At 42.0% G+C, this 22,371-nt stretch overlaps 1 pseudogene; it reads left to right on the top strand.

Annotated features, from left to right (window-relative positions):
• Positions 1-19,955, top strand: LOC114439900 (uncharacterized; annotated as a pseudogene).
• Positions 19,956-22,371: the final 2,416 nt, after the last annotated feature.

The raw sequence follows: 22,371 nt of genomic DNA, 5'->3' as shown, positions 1-22,371 counted from the left end.
GCAGGCCCCACGTGACACCAAGGAATGAGGTGAGATTCAAATTCATTTAAATGTATCAAGCTGTGTTTTACATTTTTGGTATAAATTATTTGTGTGTGTGTTTTTCTGTGTCCTATGACAGCATCAGCAGAGATGGAGGAGAGGGATTCATGTTCATCAAAGGGCACAAGCTGCAAGGAAATCAAGGAGAAGCTACAATAACAACACAATCCTGTTCAAAAGTAAGTCCTCCCTTTTTTAACTCCATCTTAAAACATCTGAATCATCTGGTTATACTGAGTGTTCATGGGTAAATACAACCACAGATGAAGATCTCCTGGAGTCTATCAATGAACAGGATGCCAGTCCATCACAGGGCCTAGATCTTTGCTTTGAAATCTTCTGATCTTCTGTGGGTTTTCTTTTTACCATACATTACTTAAAATACTAAAATAATTAAATAAATAGTAAATATTTACAATATTTTATGATGGTAAAGGAACATGTTTCTTGTTATACTATGTTTGCCAAATATTTTGCCCAAATATGACCTAGGAAAATGACTCCCAGCCAAGGGCTCGTCCAGGGTACTGATGGTGCAGATATCACAGAGGGATACAGCTTTACCTTTACCTGCTCCATTTCCTCCCATTATCCTGGAGGAGTTTTCTCTCTCATCTACTCTGACTCCAACATCTCAGACACCAAGCCAGCAGTCAACAACTCGGCCTCCTTTAGTTTCCCCGTCGCTGATTATAAGCACCACGGCAGCTACAGCTGTGTGTATGAAGTCACCCTGTCCTCAAGGAAATTCACTTCTAATATGACAGCAGTGATGAGTCTCAGCATTAAAGGTAAGAAGAGAATTTCAAGTATAACATTAAATACATATATTTTAATGGAAGTGCTGTATTAGGCCTGCTTTTCCTAAATTACTTCAAATTTCAGCTTCTCCAATTTCCCCATTGAGGTCCTCCTTTTGTTGAATATTTCTTGAGTAGTTGTTTCTTTCTTTTAGCTCCACTGGTGAGGTTCATCTCTTTGATCACTGCGCCTCTACTGCTGCTGGTTTTGCTAGCCTTGGTTGTGGTCTGTCTGGTTCACCGGAGAAGACGTGCCCAAGAGATTGAAGCTCTCAACAAAAACCAAGGCCAAACTAAAGTCTGTGCTTAATGACAGAGACTACATGAATTTAATAATCAATTGATGTATAAGAAAGTATTTCATATTGCTCATACATGATATTATTGTCTTTGTGTTGCAGTGAATGTCATTTACGCAGTCAACAGTGAGGAGGAGTAGCAACTGTATGAAAACTTTGAGCGGAAAGAGCACCATGATGAGGCAAGAGCGGTCAAAATGTCTGACAGAAGAAATGTGTGAAAACGAGAATCATTACCGGCGCTGTGAAGAAGGGGGAAATGAAGAAAATAGCGAGCACATTTATGTTACTGTCGAGGACATCGAAGCAGAAGAGGAAGGGAGGTTTGACCTCGCTGCTGCAAGAGAAGAAGCAACCAGTAGTTTCAGGGAGACTGACGCACATACATCCGAAGTGCATCCAGACGACGATCTGGATATCTATGGAGAAGAGGAGAATATTTATCAAAATGATTAGGTTATAATTTGTTGACCTTTCTAATTTTTTTTTTTTGTCTCTCAACTCTCATACAGAATTTATTATGTAACACACATTGTAGTCACCAACATGATCACTCGATTGGTCAGCACCAACATAACATGATGGAAATACATGGTTATGTTCCATGAGTTGGTTTCATGAGGACGTGTTACCAATGACATGCAGGGTGGTCACAATCAGTTTGTTGGAAGTCTTTAAGTGTCATGAGATCAATGTGTACACATACTATCAGGCAGATGAGGCTAGAACCTTAATTACAGCAGATAATTACAAAATGGATTTGTTTCACCAAAACCTAAAGAAACAAAAGAAAACAGAAAACAAAAGTTAACTCAATAAGTGTCTCCATTTTTCCCATTTTGTCAACGAACAATCCTAATCTGGCCAGATGATCGTAAACTCCTAAACGGAGCGACACATAATGCCCTGCGTGCAGCATATACTTCTCAGTGTTGGTCGCCTCCTCGGCACACTTTTCATCTATAATGTTTGTTTGGTCATTTTATTTTGCAATATGTCTTAAACTGCTTTGTTTATGGCTGTTTTTTAATGACATTGGTTTAGTTGTACCTGCATGGATCTTTTCTGTCTGCAGAGGTACTATATTATGTACTGTTAAATCCCGATTACACAAGACAGACTCATGGGTAAAGCTTGTGCAATGACAGTGAACAAAAGAAACTGTGTGTATGTGTATATCAAAGCTCCTCGTTAAGAAACATGTTGGATACTGATGCACTGTAAACTCTGTAAGTTTGTAGATCAAATAAATAAAAAATATAAAAAGTCAGATTTTCGCGTTTCAGTGATAGAAATCTCAATATGTAATGTTAAAATACTTTTTACGTGCATAGTAGGTCAGATCAGATTAGCTGGACTTGGGTCTACTAGGCGCTCTGGAAGAGTTTAAATCCAAACCAGTGGCTCCTGAGAGACAGTCTGTGATGATGACTGGGAATTAAACAACGCTCTTGGTGCCTCTCATTCAGCGTCTTTTAGTGTAGGACATGACCCAATCTGGTTTGATGATGTGGCCTGCTTAGAACCTGAGAGTTCTTTAACCAGGTGTGGGCAAAGAGGATTTGGAGAACACAACTGTAATCATGACGAGGATGCTGGTGTCGTCTGCTTAGGTGTATATATAGCTGTATATATATATATATATATATATATATATATATATTGCTACATTCAACTAGTGCAGACTGGTGCAGACTTTGTCTGACAGGAAATCGTGGGTAAATTGGTCGAAATATTGTGTAGCATGTCCCCAGCTTTAGGGTGATAAGGGTGAGAAAGAGTTTCAAGATGAGCATTCATAATTCACCAGAGAGCTTGTGGTTGTATTCTGCATTTCCTGCTGTTTACCTCAGACTGACATGTTAACTCTAAACTCACTAAAAAGGCCTAATAATGATGTTATAAAATGATGCACAGAATTTCTACTCTAAACAAATAAGCAGACGTAGACATGATTTCTGCATTTGTTGTGCTCAACAGTGATGCAGCAGTGTTCTGAAAAAAATCATGTCAGAGCTTCTTTTTGTGCAGAACTTCTTTCTGAAACTACTTCTCATTTTTCAGACTGACTGTAGTTGTTGAATGTAGCTGCAGAACTTTATCAAGAAAGGTGCTCAGACGGCTTGTTCTTTCTTATTAGTCAGTTCTGTTTTAATGTAGTTGGGGTTGTCAGTAACCTCACAGATACGTTGGTAGTCCTTATGTCATCACAGGATGTAGCCTCACATCTAACAGCAGATTGACCAGTTAAATTGAAGCAGTGTGAGGATTTACATGATATGACATGTTTTCTTTGTTTATTTTTTATCTTGTTGTTGTTTTTATATATGGATAGTACAGGATTCATAGATAGAAAGAACAGGTATCTATTACATGACCATTTTTAAACTCAACTTAAATCAGCCATGTTTTCATCTCTTGTAGTCTTTTATCTGTTGACTTCATCTCCACCTGCTGCAGGTCAGTTTACTGCCATGTTTGATACATAAATTCATTTAGTTTTAAGCCCATCCCGTTCATCTTCCACCGCTTATCCGGGGTCGCGGGGGCAGCAGTCTAAGCAGGGACACCCAGACTTCCCTCTTGCTGGACACTTCTTCCAGCTCTTCCGTTGGAATCCCGAGGTGTTCCCAGGCCAGCCGAGAGACATAGTCTCTCCACCGCGTCCTGGGTTTTCCCCGGTGTCTCCTCCCATTTAGTTTTAAGCAAAATATTAAATTAGTTTGTCTATCTAATAGGTCTGGAAGGTGACACCAGATTAGTTGGATCTGACAAGGCGCTCTGGAAGAGTTGAAATCTTCCACAGGGGCTCCTGGGAATGGTCTGTGATGATGACCGGGACATAAATGATGCTCAGGTGGTCTGCAGACAGTTGTGTTGTGGGACAGTGCCTCTCATTGAGCCTCTTTTGGTCAAGGAACTGCACAAATCTGGCCTATTCTAGAAATGAAATGTTTTCGGAGGACACCACTGTCTCCTTTTTGACCTCTTTCATGACTTCTTCTCATTTGCTGCAGGTCTGTCCACTTGCCTGTGTCATGCATACAATGCGTAATGTTGTTGTGATGTATGTTCACATGCTGGATGCTGATATATCTCATTGTCCTGTGAAGCTTTAGGTGCTTAAGTCTCACGTAAAAAAAAATGCATGTGCAGTTGTGGTCGGAAGTTTATACTACTTATCATAGACCAAATGGTCTCTTCTGATGTCTGTCTCCCATGATGCATCTGCACTCAGACCTGCCCAGTTTAAGGAGCTGGTTCATGGTGAACCCACCAGACACATAAAGAGGAAGTGTTTCAGGAGGGCGAGATTCTGAACCTCAAGATTTTAGTTCATTTTTCTGTCTGTTCTCATGAAAGCAGTCCTGACAGTGATGGCTGGCAGAAAAGAGAGAAACCTGCAGTTTTTCACTCTGGGTGAGAGATATTTCACTGTTTTTTCTTTACTCTGTTGTTAATAGGTCAGCATACCATGAATAAAAAGTCTTTGAACTATTATTAGATATTTTTTTGAAAACGTTTTTTAAAATCTTATTAAATAACGCTGTTTGATCTCCTGCAGTCTGCCTTCTCTTGACCTCATCTCCACCTGCTGCAGGTCAGTTTATTTATTAAAAATAATTATTTTAATGAACATTGATTTCATGATGCCACCTATATATTCTATTTGAAAAATTACATTTTTAAGGTGCGTTGGTTCTTTAAAGGGGTTTTGATAAGTATCTAGAGACTGGTTGAAGTTTAATGTCTTAAATATAACAGTTAAGCAGTGACGGCTGGAGTAAATGGGCTAAAGATAAAAAATCATTGTCCTAAATATTATATAGAGATTGTTATAAGTTTAGGTTTCACTAAAACTAAACATTAAAGTGGCAACAGCCTCAAATAGTGTTTAACGAATAACACAGGATTCGCTAATTAATGCATTTCGAGCACATTAAATCTCCTCTTACTTATTTTCCGGGTGTGAATGATATGACGGGTTGTCATGATCCCCCCGCCCTCACCATTTACTGACGGTTTGGTGCAAACTTCATTTAGCCAATAGGCCGATTGGTTCTGACCAATCAGCAGCAGGCTGGCACCGGGGCAAATGATTGACAGTGGTGTCCTTTCACGGGCTGATTTTTATTAATCCACACCGCAAGAAGAAGAAGGTTGAAGGAAGGTGAAAGAGAGGAAAAATGGCGGGCGCTAAAACGAATGAGGAAAAGTTACATGTTCTACGAAGTAAAATGGGACAGGGCGGACTAAACGCCGTGACGTATGCTCTCTATCGAGCCGGAGTTCATCAGAACAACCAGACTTTAATGACACGGACATTAACATCTTTGCCGGAGTGAGCTTCTTTTGAATACAGGTAGGCCCCAGTTTATTAACTGTTTAAAGGACAGCAGCCATCCTGTCTGGCCTCTGTAATGCCAGTTGTGCTGTTGTTCATTGTTTAATTCGAGGGTCCAGTGTAGCTGCATGATAAGAGTTCAGTTCCACTCTACCAGGAAAGTTTGTCAAACGGGGTGTGTGTGTGTTAGTGTGTGTGTGTGTGGGTGTGTTAGCGTGTGCATGCGACAAAGGGAGAGAAGCAGTGAATGAGAATGTTTAATGTTTAACTAGCCATTCTATGGCCAATACTTAGACCACCCAATCAATTTTACCACCAGCTGCCACTGCAGTTAAGCATGACTTCAGTAAAGTTGAGACCACACTTAAGGGCGGTAATCATTTTTTTTGGCAGGGTAACTCACTGTAAAAAATACACTCAACAAAAATATAAACGCAACACTTTTGTTTTTGCTCCCATGTTTCATGAGATGGACTTGAAGATCTAAACTTCATTCCAGATACACAATATTACCATTCCTCTCAAACATGATCACAATCTGTCTAAATGTGTGATAGTGAGCACTTCTGCTTTGCTGAGATAATCCATCCCACCTCACAGGTGTGCCACATCAAGATGCTGATCTGACATCATGATTAGTGCACAGGTGTACCTCAAACTGCCCACAATAAAAAGGCCACCCTGAAATGTGCAGTTTTGTCTCACAGCAAAATGCCACAGATGCCACAAGCATTGAGGGAGCGTGCAATTGGCATGCTGACAGCAGGAATGTCAACCAGATCTGTTGCTCGTGCATTGAATGTTCATTTCTCCACCATAAGCCGTCTCCAAAGGCGTTTCAGAGAATATGGCCGTACATCCAACCGCCTCACAACCGCAGACCACGAGTAACCACACACCAGCCCAGGACCTCCACATCCAGCAGGTTCACCTCCGAGATCGTCTGAGGACCAGCCACTCAGACAGCTGCTGAAACAATTGGTTTGCATAACCAACAATTCTGCACAACTGTCAGAAACCGTCTCAGGGACGCTCAACTGCATGCTCGTCGTCCTCATCGGGGTCTTAACCTGACTCCAGATCGTCGCCGTAACAGACTTGAGTGGGCAAATGCTCACATTCGATGGCGTCTAGCACGTTGGAGAGGTGTTCTCTTCACGGATGAATCTCGGTTTAAGTTTAGATCTTCAAGTCCATCTCATGAAACATGGGAGCAAAAAACAAAAGTGTTGCGTTTATATTTTTGTTGAGTGTAGTTCATGTGGTTTAACTTAAATTTAAGTTAAGTTTCTGCCTTCAAAATTAAAGTAAGCTCAATTTGGTATTTGCTGTTTAAACTTCCTTCTGCTGAGTTTAACTCATCATGTTAAAAGAACATGGAATTGTCAACTATTATACCTCTGCAGCAACGCAGAACTCTTCGCCTTTAGTTACTGAAATGGGAAGTGCCAGTGATTCCATTCAATCGAAGAAACTCACCCCTATTTTAGCAATGAAGCACAACCATGTAGACCATTTATTGATTGTCTTGGTGTCAACACATACACATATACACACCTAAAAAAGCCCTCTCACTGATGGTGCATATTTACTAATTTAATTTACATAACTGACTAACATTCTCCTACCCGACCTTTGAGGAGGTAGTTCCACATTATTAAGCAAGTCACACTTCTAATGCCAAAGTGTGAGAAAGGAAGACCTTCTGGCTAAATAACATGAAATAGTGAAATGTTTTTGATCCAGGTGTAAAACCATTTAATATGAAACTGAAGAGATCATCATACTGTGAAAGAATTAGTGTGTCATTCAGAGCGGGGAATTCAATCTTATAAAGGTGTATTGAGCAATGTCTGTCAAATTAGTAGCATTAAAAGAGCAAATATTAATAAGCCACTGAGCAGAACTGAACAGACATGTTTGGAGTGGGTTCAGAAGTACATGAACACTGATTTTCAAACTGTTCTGTTTACTGATGAATGCCATGCTACACTGGGTGGTCTGGATGGTTGGTGAATGGCCACATTGATCTAAGAAGAGTGAGACGTTATCAAGAAGTGGTGTAGGGCCCTATGATTTCCTGCGGAATTACAGAATTGGCTGATTAAAACGGAATTTACATTTTAATGTGGAATATGACATAATTTGACTGTAGCGCCGTTTTCGTGTGTAAGAGGAAAGTATGTCCAGGGAAAACTGCATGGAGGGAAGTTAATCCGGGTGGCACAAGAAGCCCCTTTGACAGACTGAGCCCCTCCCCTTTCAAAACACAGTAAAGCTTGTTCCATGCTCCTCGCTCCAAGAGTTAAAAAAAAGTTTGTTTTGGCACAGAGGTACCATACTCCACAAGAAGTGTGTGTATATGACCCGCCCACGCAGCACACATCACACACAAAAGCTTGACAATGCAATTGTATTGTAAATTGTGCGCACAGTCGTGGTTACCTGGCCTAACGAGCTGATAGTGCTCAGGGAAGAAGGCGTATAGCATGACAATAGATAGAAGATCAGTGTAGCTGACTGTAGCAGACCTCTGGTCTGTGTGAGTGTAATTCTGTGAACGTGTGGATGACTGTCTGCAATAATACATCCCGTCTCCTGATGTTTAATGTGCGTGTCGAGCCACTGTAACGCCGTGATCAATACTGGGATTAATTTTTATCGCCACCTTTTGGACAGACACTCTCCTCTGTGCGCCGTGTTTCTCCTTCCAGGAGCTGTTTGCCAGCTGCTCATCTAAACTGTCCATCCTTTCTGTACTTCCTCCTTCTGTCTGTGTGTTCTGCACCCGAAGAAGCTCTTGCACTTCTCTATGTTCTTCACGCCCACTAAATTCCGACCAATCACACAATTGTTCTCGCACACCACTGAGAGAAAAAGTTCTGCCTGGGCCATGTGTCCGAGAGAGCAGCAGAACAGGCGCTCCGAGAGAAAAATGATGTGATTTTGTAGGGGGAACATCGACAGCGAGGAGCGGGTTCTCTGTTCTCGTGGAGTATGGATCCAGCTTAAGCATGGCGAAGCGGCTGCATACAGCTCTGCCTTCGTCACCGAAACAAAACTGCGAAAACTCTGCGCCTCTCGGTACAGAGCCGAACAGTCCCCGCAGGTGTCAAAAAGATCTTTGCAAGACTGTGGAGTTCCTGAGTCCCTATTTTCTGCCATTGAACAAAAGAGAAGAACAGTGTCATCTGAAATACAATTATTTTCATTCATGACAATATACAATATCTCATGTTCCACAGATTCCTGTGGAACATTTACATTTCATTACTCCTGTAAGTCAGGTTAAACATAAATGGTATTTTGTTTTAAGGAAAATATTAAAATATAGTTTGAATTTTTGTAGGTTTGGAAGGTGACATCAGATTAGCTGGATCTGGATCTACTCAGTGCTCTGGAAGACTTGAAATCTTCCACAGTGGCTCCTGGGGAACAGTCTGTGATGATGGCTGGGACTTGAATGATGCTCAGGTGGTGTGCAGACAGTTGGGCTGTGGGACAGCACTCGGTGCCCCTTCTTCAACCGTGTTTGGTCAAGGAACTGGAATAATCTGGCTTGATGATGTGGACTGTTCAGGAAATGAAAATTCACTAACTGCATGTCAACACAAAAGTTTTGGAGAACACGACTGTGGACACAAAGAGGACGCTGGGGTCATCTGTTCAGGTATGAAAAACTTCATTATGAGAAAACGATATCATAAATATGGCAAAGTGACGTATAACTTTGAGAAGTCACATGTTAAGATACACATATACATTTTAGTAGTAGTAGTAGTAGTAGTAGTAGAAGTAGTAGGAAACTCAAGACTATATCAGTCCAAACAGTAAGTCTGTGTAGTCCAAATAAAAGTCTAGAAGTGACCAGGGTACACCACAAATTAAGTACCACCACACCTTCAACCTCAGTCATCTGTGGCAGGGCAGTCTTGGTCTCTTGGTCTGTGTATTTTGGAGTAAAAATATACAATAAATGATGTGTTAGGAGATCAGAGGTAAGGGAAGAGGCCAGCAGCCAAAAACCACACAGGCACATGAAGAAACTCCACACAGAAAGGCTCCAGCTCACCAGCAGGTTCAAAACCTCAAAACCTTCTGGTGAAGTGGCAATGCTACAAAGTTTCAGGAAGAAAGGAATACTGATTAACTTTGTAAAAACTGGCGCCTTATGCAAATACCTGACCAGGTATTCTTTCAGAGACTTCAGGATGCATGCTTGTCTTGTATGTTGTCTGTCAAACTGAAAGAAGAGACCCCATTCTGATAATGTTCACAGTCACCAATTTAGCCAAGATGTTCCATCCAACCAAAGTTCACAGGAAATCAGTATCATCAGCACCAGAAGGACAGTTAACATATAAAGATGAATTAAGCCTTTTCATACTGTAGCAATTTGGTAAGAAAAACAAAATAAAGACAAAATAAATGACCTGCCAATAATAAAAGCTATTGGCCAAAATATAGGTAAAACCCACAAATCTTGATGTAATTCATGTTAAATATTAAATAATTGTTCATCTAAACCTTATCTGCATCCTGTGGGCGCAGTTACAAACAGTGGAAAAGTCGTTGAATCAATAAATCTCCTTCTCATTGGACGGACATAAGCATCATTGATTAAGCTGAATTTACTTTGATTAATGGAACACAAATCAGTCATATAGTAAACACAATTCATTTATTTTATACAAATATATTTCTACTTTTTAAATCTAACGTGTCCTTATTGAGTGTTCTCATCTGTTAAACATGAGTTTTTTTGTTTCAAGCAAATATTAAAATATAGTTGAATGTCTTGTAGGTCTGGAAGGTGAAATCAGATTAGCTGGATCTGGATCTACTCGGTGCTCTGGAAGAGTTGAAATCTCCCACAGTGGCTCCTGGGGAACAGTCTGTGATGATGGCTGGGACTTGAATGATGCTCAGGTGGTCTGCAGACAGTTGGGCTGTGGGACAGCACTCGGTGCCCCTTCTTCAACCGTGTTTGGTCGAGGAACTGGAATAATCTGGCTTGATGATGTGGACTGTTCAGGAAATGAAAATTCACTAACTACATGTCAACACAAAAGGTTTGGAGAAAACAAACTGTGGACACAATGAGGACACCGGGTCATCTGTTCAGGTATGAAAAACTTCATTATGAGGACACGATATCATAAATATGGAAAAGAGACGTATAACTTTGAGAAGTCACATGTTAAGGTACACATACACATATTAGTAGTAGTAGTAGTAGTAGAAGTAGTAGGAAACTCAAGACTATATCAGTCCAAACAGTAAGTCTGTGTAGTCCAAATAAACGTCTAGAAGTGACCAGGGTACACCACAAATTAAGTACCACCACACCTTCAACCTCAGTCATCTGTGGGCTCTACACTCTCCTTCTGTCTGACATGCACTCCCTGTTGCACTCCATGCTGTTTGGTCCAAGGCAGTCTTGGTCTCTGGGTCTGTGTATTTTGGAGTAAAAATATACAATAAATGATGTGTTAGGACATCAGAGGTAAGGGAAGAGGCCAGTAGCCAAAACCCACACAGGCACAGGGAGAAACTCCACATAGCAAGGCTCCAGCTCACCAGCAGGTTCAAAACCTCAAAACCTTCTGGTGAAGTGGCAATGCTACAAAGTTTCAGGAAGAAAGGAATACTGATTAACTTTGTAAAAACTGGCGCCTTATGCAAATACCTGACCAGGTGTTCTTTCAGAGACTTCAGGATGCATGCTTGTCTTGTATGTTGTCTGTCAAACTGAAAGAAGAGACCCCGTTCTGATAATATTCACAGTCACCAATTTAGCCAGGATGTTCCATCCAACTAAAAGTTCACAGGAAATCAGTACTATAATCAGCACTAGAAGGACAATTAACATATAAAGATGAATTAAGCCTTTTCAAACTGTAGCAATTTGTACCTTCTGGTGAGAAAAAAAACATTAAGACAAAATAAATGACCTGCCAATGATAAAAGCTATTTGCCAAAATATAGGTAAATCCCACAAATCTTGATGTAATTCATGTTAAATATTAAATAATTGTCAGTCTAAACCTTATCTGCATCCAGTGGGCGCAGTTACAAACGGTGGAAAAGTCATTGAATCAATAAATCTCCTTCTCATTGGACGGACATAAGCATCATTAATTAACCTGAATTTGCTTTTATTCATGTCCAAGGAACACAAATCTGTCATATAGTAAACACAATTCATTTATTTTATACAAATATATTTCTGCTTTTTAAATCTAACATGTCCTTTTTGAGTGTTCTCATGTGTTAAACATGAGTTTTTTTGTTTTAAGCAAAATATTAAAATGTAGTTGAATGCCTTGTAGTTCTGGAAGGTGAAATCGGATTAGCTGGATCTGGATCTACTCTGTGCTCTGGAAGAGTTGAAATCTTCCACAGTGGCTCCTGGGGAACAGTCTGTGATGATGGCTGGGACTTGAATGATGCTCAGGTGGTGTGCAGACAGTTGGGCTGTGGGGGACAGCACTCGGTGCCCCTTCTTTAGCCTATTTGGTCAAGGAACCTGAAATAATCTGGCTTGATGATGTGGACTGTTCAGGAAATGAAAATTCACTAACTGCATGTCAACACAGAAGTTTTGGACAACACGACTGTGGACACCAATCAGGACGCTGGTGTCATCTGTTCAGGTAGGAAAACCTCATTATTAAGACACGATGCATGTACGATTTAAGGTACATACACATTAAGATACACATACAACATTTACAAATTTGTGTTAATGATGATTTTTTGAGGGTTCTGAAAATCGTGTTTTTCTTGGGAGTGAAAGCAAAACATGAGTGAACATGGCTTTCATAAGTAATTAAAGTCAGCAAATCAACAACACAGCTAACCAGTATTGTTGTGCTGCTTTTACAATAGGTCTTCCACTGTCCAGCATCTCAATCAATCCTGCCAGTAAGATTACCTGGGGTCAGTACATCAGAATCAACTGTTCAGTTTCAACTCAACTTTTGGGTGGAAACATTAATCTTCTGCTGAAAGTGATGTTCTTGCAAACATTACTATTAGTAAAGAGACAGTTCTTGAAACTAGCAGTATGTACTGATCAGATGTTGTCTCTTTCTGTGTCTCTGTTGCCGCTGGTCTCTTCAGTCATTTCTGGAATCCTGTTGCTGTTCTTGCTATTCTTGTTGTTGAACTGGAAGAGAAGAATGCGAGCCACGGAGACTGTAGCCAGAGTCCTAGCTCAAAGTCTGTACACATCAGAGCATTTAATTTGCAATTTTAAACAAGTTGTTCTTTAAATTTTATTCTGTTGTGTTTCAGTGGCCTTCAGAGTCACAAACCCTTATGAAGACAATGAGGACGATGACGAGGACAGTGTGAATGTTGATTGTGTGGACATGAATGACCTCAAAGAGAAAGCAGGTGGAGTAGATGAGGAAGAGGAAGGTGCCAGTGATATGATTTTAAGAACTTGACAACCAATCAAGAAATAAACACAGTAGAGGAATGATGATTAAATGACTATGAAAATGTAAACTTATTCAGACAAACAAGATGTGGACATATATGGACAGCATGAGGACATGTCCTATCCTTCATTTTGGCTTCTAATAGCAGAGTATAATAGTCATTTAGTAACTGATCTGGACCAATAGTAGCATTATGTAGTGACTGCTGAGTTCTGGTTTTGGCACCAGTTTATTACTGTGGCTCCTTGACGAAAATGGATTGGTGCCACATAAAAGCAGATCTGATCTGATAACCAGTGTCTATGGATCCGTTTGACTTTGGTGACTTTTTGTACATATATTTAGTTCCTATAGAATGTTAAGACCATCTCAGTGAAATTACTTCCAAGTTTGGTACAAATGTTCACTTGAAGTGAAGCTTTCTCAAGGTCAAAGGTCAAGGGGGGCATAAGAATCATGACAAAAAGTGTCATGCAAGTGTCTTGTAGGACAATGTCTAACAGACCTGAAGGTCAAACTCCATTGTGACAGTCTTCATCAAAAACACAAGAGGTAACTTCCTGTCTACACGGAGACCAGCGCAGGTGTATCTGCTAAGGTTTTTATCGTATGGGCGTTTCATGTGCACGTTTCATCCGGCCTTTTGGGATTAACATTTGAAACTGGGTCCCTGTCACGACCTGGTGTTTATTATGGTTTTGTTTCCTTGTTTTGGGTTTTTATTTTAATCTGTGTTTAGTTCTTGTCTAGTCTTGTCTTGTGTTTCCTGTTTTATTTTGAAAGTCATTCCCTCGTGCATTGTCTTGTGTTTTACTTCCGTGTTTTCCCTCCTTGTGTGATCACCTGCCCTGCCCTAATGTGTGCCATGCCATGCCCTTGTTCCTCGCCTACCGTGCATCTCTGCCTGACCTCGGGGGACTCCAGGTATTAGCCTTGTTAATGCCATGTTTTTTGTTCTTGCCTTTTTACGCCACGTGCCTTTTGCCTTAATCTAGTTTTGCCACTCAAAGTGTGATTTTTGGTTTTTGTATGGTTTTGCCCTCCTGGCTTTGAATAAAGGAGCCTTTTGTTAACCTTAACCGCTCCATGCCTCTGCATTTGTGTCCTCCTCCTGATGAACCCTGACATTACGAACTAGCCTTAATTAGACACAGCGGACAAGGAAGCGGTCGGAGCAGCTGCTTCAAGCCAAAGCCTTCTGGAGACACCACTTAAGATGGTGCACCTCTGGAGGAAGGTCTACCGGCTTTGGGAAACTGTTCAGGCTGAGTTAGACCTGGTGGACAACCTGCCGTCACCTCCCACAGACCACGAGGATAAGATAAGATAAGATAAGATAAAACTTTATTAATCCCGAAGGAAATTCTTGTGCCAGAAGGTATCAAGTTACATTACATGCAGTTAAGTACAGAGGTATAAGAGTATAAGTTCACTATAATCCAAAAAATAAGAGTACAGTACGCAGTATGAGCACAATATATGATACATGGATACAATATGGAGATGTAAGGTGCTAAGTAAGCATAAATATAGACAAGTGGAGGGAATGACAGTGATGCCTGACATGATTATCTAGTGCTTCTCCCTACAGAAAGGGGAGGAGTTTAACAGTCTGATGGCCACTGGCAAGAAGGACCTCCTGTGGCGTTCTGTGCTGCTCCTCGGTAGTCTCAGTCTACCGCTGAATGTGCTCCTGTAGGACAGCAGTGTGTCGTGCAGGGGGTGAGACATGTTGTTACGAATACTGAGGAGTTTCCTCAGTATCCTCCTCTCCGTCACCTCCACCACAGACTCCAGCTCCACTCCCAATACCGAGCCAGCCTTCCTAATGAGCTTGTTGAGTCTGTTGGTGTCGGCCGTCTTCATCCTGCTGCCCCAGCACACTACAGCGTAGAAGATGACGCTGGAGACCACCGAGTGGTAAAACATCTGCAGGAGATGTGGCGATTGGTTAACCGCAGGGTTGTCCTGCTCAAGCAGCTGGGGGAGATGTGGAACTGGAAAGAGGTACTCAGAACAGGGATGATCCAAGCGCTAAAGGCTGAGCCTTGGCTCCACCTCCATTTTCTAAGGCCTTTCCAGGAGATGGATGAGCTCACTGCTCCTGTGGCCTCTTTTCTGCCCTCCTGGTTCCCCCAACCAGCCCACGTCTCATCTGGGGGTTTTCTGGAACCAACTGCATCGGCTCATGCTCCATCTCCAGCCAATGTTCCCGAAACCTACCAGCTGCCAACAAAGATGACATCATCACTTCAGGCGCCGTCCGAGGGCGGGCTCCAGATGTCGTCATCACTTCAGGCACGTCCGAGGGTGGGCTCCAGATGTCGTCATCACTTCAGGCGCCGTCCGAGGGTGGGCTCCAGATGTTGTCATCACTTCAGGCGCCGTCCGAAGGTGGGCTCCAGATGTCGTCATCACTTAAGGCGCCGCCTGAGGGCGGCTCCAGATGTCGTCATCCTCTCTGGTGCCGCCCGAGGGCGGGCTCCAGATGTCGTCATCCTCTCCAGCTCCCCCTGTCGCGGCCAGAGAGCGGGCCCCAGACGACGTCACTCCCTCCGTCGCGGCCAGAGGGCGCCACTTTTTTGTTACAGACAAATTGAAATCAAAGATAAACTGTAATATGAAATCGAAATATATAATAAATATCTAAATACCTAGATAAAGAAGATGAATGTGTAGTTGTGGTCAGAAGTTTATATCATGGACAACAATGTCTGGTGACATAAAACCTGTGCTTGCTGCAGTTAAAACACAGAATCATTTACCGGTAGTCGTTTCCTGTTGAAGCCTCACACTGTGGCTGTTTTTTGTTACAGATGAATCTTGGGTGACAGCACAAGATGCATCTGTAACAAAAAACAGCTTTAATTTAGTTGGGATTATCAGTAACTTCACAAACACACAGGTAGCATCAACAGAGGCTTCGACAGGAAACAACTACATGATTCTGTGTTTTAATTGCAGCAAGCACAGGTTTCACTGTCTGCCCAGAACTCTCCAGTTTAAGGTACTGATTCATATAAAAACCACTAGAAACATGAAGAGGAAGTGCTGTGTGTTTTCTGAACCTGAAGCTTTTAGTTCAGTTGTGTGTCTTATTAGAGCATTCCGTTTGACAGCCATGGCTGGCAGAAAGGAGATAACCCTACAGCTTCTCACCTTGGGTAAGACAATTTTCTGTAATTTTCTTTTTCTTTGTTAGTTATATAATACAACATCTATAAATAGAAAGTCTATGTACAGTATCTTTTACATTCTTTTTTTTTTATTTTTAATGTCTTGTTTTCATTTTCTGCAGTCTCCTTTTTCTTGGCCTCACAGCCCCCTGCTGCAGGTCAGTTTATTTTCATGTTTTATGCATAATTTAAATTTTAAAAAATAAATAATGATAATACTAGTTTGTCTACCTTGTAGCTCTGGAAGGTGACATCAGATTAGCTGGATCTGGATCAACTCTCTCAAGGTCTTCTACAGCACAAGGTGGGGAACAGTTTGTGATGATGACTGGGACTTGAATGATGCTCAGGTGGTCTGCAGACAGCTGGACTGTGGGACAGCACTCAGTGCCCCTCATTCAGCCTCTTTTGGTAAAGGAATCGGACAAATCTGGTTTGATGATGTGGCCTGTTCAGGAAATGAAAATTCTTTAACTGAGTGTCGACACAGTGGGTTTGAAAATCACAACTGTGATCACAGTGAGGACGCCAGTGTCACCTGTTCAGGTAACAAAGGAATAATTGAACACTTTTGGTCTTCTTAATACGTATGGAGCTTTCTGCATGAATTTAAGTAAAAGAACTGAATTAGCATACCACTTTGAACCATTAGATGGTCTAGTTAGCCAATGTAGAGTTTAGTCTGCATCTAGTACCTGAGATGTCAGTTGCTAGTATCCAAAATATGATAATTTTGTTATGAGACAATAAACTCAGGATCCAAATGCTGGTCTCAAAATGTGTTCAGGTTTATTCACAGAACAAATAACAACCACTAGGGCGAAAAGGTCTCTCTGGAGTAAACGAAAAAACAACCACGAGGGCGAAAGTTTTTGAGGGAAACAAAAAGTCCACGACGGTGGGAATCCTTAAAGGCGCTCTGGAGACTGCAGCGGGAGATTGGACGGGACCAAGGCAGAGACTCCTAGGAGGCGGAAGGAAAAAAGGATAAGTACGAGCGGTTGGAGAATTAAAGGTTCAGGAAGGAGATCGATCTGATTACCACGATGTGAGCTGAAAAACCGACGAGGAAGGCAGGTAAGAGAGGTCCTTAAATAGGCGGGGAACTTAATGTAAATGAGGAACAGAGACCAATCAGCCCAGTACTCCGCCCACCGTCTATTCGGTGCTCTGGAAGAGTTGAAGTCTATCACAATGGCTCCTGGGGAACAGTCTGTGATGATGGCTGGGACTTGAATGACGCTCACATAGTGTGCCGACAGTTTGGCTGTGGGACAGCATTACAGGCCACTGTGTCTGCCCACTTCTGCCGCAGAAAGGGGACAAATCTGGCTCGATGATGTAGGATGTCAGGAAATGAAAGTTCTCTAACGAGTGTTTACATCATGGGCTTAGAACAAACAATTGTGAACATAGTGAGGACGCTGGTGTCGTCTGTTCAGGTGAGAAGTCTTCCTTCATCATTCAGTAAATTCATGTCACCTTTTGCAGCTTGTGTACAAAATCTGACACTCATTTGAACAAAAGGGGAAAACACGTCTGATGTTCTTCTACCATTTCAGCGACTCTCCCAAAGCCCAGCATCTATGTGAATCCTGTTGGGTCAGACTGTTGGCATCACTTGTACAATCTTAACTCAGCCTTTAGGTGCATTTGTTCTGCAGCAGACCTCAGAATCATTCAGACAGACCCAAACATCAAGTACAAACTCTGCTACCTTTAACATCCTCAGTGTCAACTTTGATAATGAGGGATCGTACCGGTGTCAGTATCAGACCGAGAGTTCAGCTCCCCACAGAGTGAGAGGGAGATTAACCTATATTGAAACAGAAATACATTTTAGCTTCTATATTGTCATTTTTTTAGTAATCCTTCCAACACCTGGCATCTCTACGAGTCCTTCTGGTGAGGTTACTTGGGGTCAGAAGGTTGACATCGCATGTTCAGTGTCAACTCCACATCTAGGAGGAACCTTCACTCTGCAGCAGACCTCAGGATCATTCAGACAGGATCAAACATCAAGTACAAACTCTGCTACCTTTAACATCCTCAGTGTCAACTTTGGTAATGAGGGATCGTACCGGTGTCTGTATCAGACAAGTGTTTCAGGCTGAGAGTTCAGCTCCCCGCAGAGTGACTCTGTCAGCCTCTCAGTTACTGGTGAGGAAAAACCTTATGAATTGACAGCAAGTTAAAAGTCAGATGTTAGTAAGCCATGATGTTGTGTAAAGGTTAAAGATTAGTTTAAGAGCTTGCAGGATGGCAACTGGACTTGTAGAAAAGACTTTCCACTGCTCCTCCAAGCAACCTTATCAGCTCTTACTGATTGGTGGGGAAACAGGTTTGTGTGTGGTTGAGGACCTCAGTGGGTGGATGTGTGTGAATCTCACATGACAATAGCCCTAAATATCTCCTAGAGAGATCTACAAGTTGGACTCTACAAGTCCAGATGCCTCGCTTCAAGATCTTGAATGGAAATGACCTGGATGACTGAGAATCTTCTTCAACATACAGTCCAGTCCATCACAGAGATCCATCTTAGTGTTATCTACATTGACTCTAGGCTTTCTCTCTTTTACCCAGTACCTCTTCAGCAACCCACCATCTCCCTGATGACTCTCAGCCAAGGGCTCGTCCAGGGTACTGATGGTGCAGATGTCACAGAGGGATACAGCTTTACCTTTACCTGCTCCATTTCCTCCCATTATCCTGGAGGAATTTTCTCTCTCACCTACTCTGGCTCCAACATCTTAGACACCAAGCCAGCAGTCAACAACTCTGCCTCCTTTGGTTTCCCCCGTCGCTGATTATAAGCACCACGGCAGCTACAGCTGTGTGTATGAAGTCACCCTGTCCTCAAGGAAATTCACTTCTAATATGACCACAGTGATGAGTCTCAGCATTAAAGGTAAGAAGAGAATTTCAAGTATAACATTAAATACATATATTTTAATGGAAGTGCTGTATTAGGCCTGCTTTTCCCAACTATTACTTCAAATTTCAGCTTCTCCATTTTCCCCATTGAGGTCCTCCTTTTGTTGAATATTTCTTGAGTAGTTGTTTCTTTCTTTTAGCTCCACTGGTGAGGTTCATCTCTTTGATCACTGCGCCTCTACTGCTGCTGGCTTTGCTAGCCTTGGTTGTGGTCTGTCTGGTTCACCGGAGAAGACGTGCCCAAAAGATTGAAGTCTGTGCTTAATGACAGAGACTACATTGAATTTAATAATCAATTGATGTATAAGAAAGTATTTCATATTGCTCATACATGATATTATTGTCTTTGTGTTGCAGTGAATGTCATTTACGCAGTCAACAGTGTGGAGGAGGAGCAGCTGTATGAAAACTTTGAGCGGAAGAGCACCATGATGAGGCAAGAGCAGTCAAAATGTGTGACAGAAGAAATGTGTGAAAACGAGAATCATTACCGGGACTGTGAAGAAGGGGGAAATGAAGAAAATAGCGAGCACATTTATGTTACTGTCGAGGACATCGAAGCAGAAGAGGAAGGGAGGTTTGACCTCGCTGCTGCAAAAGAAGAAGCAACCAGTAGTTTCAGGGAGACTTACGCACATACATCCGAAGTGCATCCGGACGACGATCTATCTGGATATCTATGGAGAAGAGGAGAATATTTATCAAAATGATTAGGTTATAATTTGATGACCTTTCTAATTTTAATCTGTCTCTCAACTCTCATACAGAATTTATTTTGTAACACACATTGTAGTCACCAATATGATCACTCGATCAGTCAGCACAAACAACATGATGGAAATACATCTGTATGTTCCATGAGTTGGTTTCATGAGGACGTGTTACCAATGACATGCAGGGTGGTGTCGTGACCTTCCCTGGTCACCCCAGATTGTCAGACTCCGTCTTCAGTAATCAGAACATTGAGTGAAAGACAATACACTTGGTTTGTAGTTTCTCCTTTGCAAAGGGAGAACACTCAGTGAACACAGGCCTTTCAGTCTGCTTCACTCTCCTCCACAAGTGTTCTGCCCCTCACTGGACACAGGCTTGTTTTATTGAAAAGTGGAGGTACATTTGCACAATAGATAAACAGTTTTTCAAGACCTTCGTTGGTATTACCATATTGGGACATGTTGCCCTTTTATTCCCACCTACCAATTATAATAATTGGTCTAAAATATTTCTGTGAAACACTCTGTATCCCTCCTATGTTGGATGATGTATCTTACGTCCGATGCCTCCCAGTGCTTCGGCCTTCACCGCATCAAAAGGGTTCCAGGAATGACGGATAACATCCTCCCTAACTCCCTGTAAGGGTGTATGTGTGTGTGTGCAGAGAGTGAAAACCTCCCTTTTTCTCTGAGTGTAAGCATATATAACGAGTAAATATGTGCTCTGTATCATGTCACTGCGTAGGTAACCTTATATAATTCCACAACTCCCCCTTTTGTACTCTACTAGAGTCGAACACCCAAAGAAAACCATGACAAAGGTTATATGTATCAAAAATATAAGTAAAAGTGCGTGAGCAGTCAAACAGTAAACATGTGTTCAAAGCTAATCAAAAGTTTGTGAAAAGTTAGTGATCGTTCAAATCGTCATCAATTTTTCCAGTGTAGCAGAACCAAAATACCTGATGCTATTCAGTGTTTCGGGAAGTATTAGTGGAGTTAGTGCATGGATCGAATAGTGCGGTGTGTTGACCTATCTGTAGCAGCGCATAGACAGTCAGGAGGAATAGAACCACAACCATGATTGTAACCAGTAGGATAATGTAAAAAGTAATATGAGTGACGAGTAGAACAGTATAAAGATTAATATAAAAATTAATATGTAGTATTACACCTCTGTCCAGGGAACTCGCAGTGTAACCAGTAGATCAAAGAAATTATGAACAACCCTAATATGGTTATATCCCAACAAGAAAACGAGTAGGAGGATATAACATGTTATACATCATAGTATGTGGGGGTATTTTAATCGGTCAGTCTTTCACCGTTCCCGTCCCCAGATACTCCTAACAGCTCAAATGTAATGAAAATTGTCCTACAGTGAGAATGTTCAAAATTGTGTTTTTTATCAGTTCATGTATGTGTTCCTATCCATCTGCCTCGTCCGTCTGCCTCGTCATCCAGTTCCCCGCCTGGTTCTCTGGTCCTCTCGTCCCGCAGGATGTGTTTTCTTTCTTCAGATCCCTGGGGTTAAACTACCCGGGATCCTGGATTCCTGTCAGGGGATTATTCTGCCCCCCTTTTGTGACAGGATCCGTATCTGAATCAGCCGATTCAGACTTCTGCGCCCTCAGATCAGCGTGGACATCCTGTAGAGATCGTTGAGGCTCCTCTGCAGCTGCGCACTGGCTCCAGTGGAACCAGGTGTCCCCCTTTCCTCTCAGCCGAACTGCGTGTGAGGTGCGTTCCGTCACCTGGTAGGGACCTGTCCACCTTGGCTCCGACCACTTCCTTTTGATGACCCTCAGGAGTACCCACTCCCCCGCTGGTAGCCGTGGGATGTCGGTTCTTCACCTGCCGGGAAAAAGTAGACACCAAACCCTGCAGTTCATGGAAATAAGCTTTAGAGGTTAACATTTGATCATCATTTTGCATCAAAGGTAGTTTTGAATGTGGTCCTGGAAAAGCTTTTCCTGTTTGTAACTCATGGGGTGTCAGTCCAGTAGATTGATTTACAGAGCTTCTAATAGACATTAGAGCTAAAGGTAATGCATCCAACCAATTCATGTTTGTCTGTGCACAGATTTTGCCCAATTTGTTTTTGAGGGTTTGAGTCATCCTTTCCACCTTTCCTTGAGACTGTGGATGATAAACAGTACCAAAAGCATGCTTCAGTCCCAACATAGCCTCCACCTGCTGGAGGTCTTTATTTTTGAAATGTGTTCCATTGTCAGATCTGATTTTTTCAGGAAAACCATGTCTAGGGATGTAGGTGTTAATCAGAAATTTAATGACAGTTTTGCTGTCCTCCCTTTTAGCAGGACAGGCTTCTGGCCATCCTGAGTATGCATCAACACACATCAAAATGTATCTGAATCCCCTCACAGAATTAATCATGTTAGTGTAGTCAATGATGATTTTGCCCGTCTTGGCCTCTAGTGGGTAGTGTCCTGCTTCTGGTTTGATGGTTGGTCTCGGATTGTATTTAATACACTGATCACATGTTCAAATTAAATACTGAGCCATGTCTTTCATGTAGGGGTGCCACCAGTGCTCCAGATTTCTTAACATCTGAGCTACCCCCACATGGCCTACCCCATGTGCTTCTTCCATG

This window comes from Parambassis ranga, chromosome 8 (assembly GCF_900634625.1).
Source record: "Parambassis ranga chromosome 8, fParRan2.1, whole genome shotgun sequence".
NCBI classification, from domain to species: Eukaryota; Metazoa; Chordata; class Actinopteri; family Ambassidae; genus Parambassis; species Parambassis ranga.
The sequence above is the reverse complement of the archived record's forward strand: the minus strand, read 5'-3'. Positions and strand labels throughout refer to the sequence as shown.